This window comes from Castor canadensis, chromosome 2 (assembly GCF_047511655.1).
Source record: "Castor canadensis chromosome 2, mCasCan1.hap1v2, whole genome shotgun sequence".
Taxonomy (NCBI): Eukaryota; Metazoa; Chordata; class Mammalia; order Rodentia; family Castoridae; genus Castor; species Castor canadensis.
Genome location: NC_133387.1, coordinates 33683715 through 33685465, shown reverse-complemented (window position 1 = coordinate 33685465; position 1751 = coordinate 33683715). Strand labels below are relative to the sequence as shown.

Here is a 1751-nt window from a genome sequence, read left to right as displayed (position 1 = left end):
GTTTGAGATAAAGGTAGCAATATGGGGAGATTCCTCTCCCTGCTTCCATGCACATGTGTATTACAACCCACATTGGTTCATCTCTACCAGACCTCTTCACTACTTCCTAGTCCCCTTCCTATAGTAGCCTCGGCCAAACCAGTTTTATAGCAAAAGGACCCGGTGTAAATTTATTTATCAATTCTAGTACCATAATAGCTACCCAACAAGTCATTAACATACAAAAACATGCATCTTGAGAAGCAAAAAATATCACCCATCCCCTCTGCCTATTAGCAACTTGTCACTCCTGAGCCCACAGTGCTTACATCATTGAGGTCTGTGAACAATCACCTTTCACATTCCTCCTTAGTGAAAGATGGAATGAAAAATGTAACATATTATAAACAACTTCTTACCAAAAAAAGTCACAAATTAAGCCAAAGTATTTTACAGAATTTACTACAAAACGTCATAAAAACTGCCTTCACTTAAACTCTCTCTCCCCATATCTGGTAAGCCAACTGTAAGTCTTTGGGCATGATGGTAACTCTCTTGGTATGGATGGCACAAAGATTGTATCTTCAAACAACCCCACCGGGGACACTTCACTAGCTTCCCGAAGCACACCAATAGCTGCACTCTGAAACCTCAGGTAGATTTTGAAATCCTGGGTGATTCCCTCACCAACCTCTGGACAGGCAGCTTGCAGATGACAAGATCGGTTGACTTCTGGTAAGGATGGATCTTTGGAAGTGCCAAGGTCCAGGATGTAGGCTTCTTCAGCCCACCAGCAGAGGAAACGCTTTTCCTGGCAGCTTTAGTGGCCAGCTATTGGCAGGCATTTTCCCACCAGTGGACTTATGAGCAGTCTGCTTGGTTCAGGTCATTTTCTCTCACCCAAAGCTGACCACAGCACCACAGCTGTTGCCCAATGAAGACTTGCAGTTGCCAAGCAAGTAAACGATGCTCCTCCAACCAACAAATGACCAAACCACTCTGTACCCAGTATTTAGAATATTTTAAAAGTACTACCTATTTAATACCCTCCAGTGTGTTACAATGCTTCATGATGCAGAGTTTGAACAATAAAGAAAATACACCAACATTTCTATTACCAAAGAAAACAAGATTTGCCAATGTATTTTATAGGATAATATCACCACTGTGCTACAACAATTTGAACGATTTCTCTTGAGTAAATACCAGGAAATGAAATTGTACAAGGATATGCTAAGGTTATAAGAAACCACCAGGATTTCCATCAAAAGTTAATGTACTGCACTCAGGTCCAGTCAGGATGATATTGACTCATTTTTCCCTGTTCTTTCCTACTAAGTACAAATATTACTTCTGAGAATAATGCAAGCAGCAACCACAAGAACTCTGCAAGATGGTGGAAGAAAGACAAGCTGATGTGGGACCTCTGGACTGAAGGAACAAGAGGTTACTGTCTCCCCGCTAATGGAAGACCCCACACTCAATTGCCAATACCCAATCCCCAACTTAGGAAAAGCAAGCTATCCAGGCAGTTGCAGAAGTTGTGTAACCTTAAAAGGGGTACTGTCAGGCATTTGTCATGGAACCCTGAGTTAGGTTTCCTGGAGGCATTTTACAAATAAAGCAAGTTTCACCCACCTACATCTATGGCTTCCTATTTTGCAAGCTAAATAGGCCTATTTTCTTTATGAAATTAGTCTCAGATATTTTTTGTAGTAATGAAAAAATAAGCTAATATGCTTAGGGTAAGTGATGACTTTCTAGATATACCG

The 1751-nt window shown here is 41.0% G+C and overlaps 1 pseudogene; it reads right to left on the bottom strand.

Annotated features, from left to right (window-relative positions):
* Positions 1-470: 470 nt before the first annotated feature.
* LOC109680141 (histone H3.3A-like) lies at positions 471-869 on the bottom strand (annotated as a pseudogene).
* Positions 870-1751: the final 882 nt, after the last annotated feature.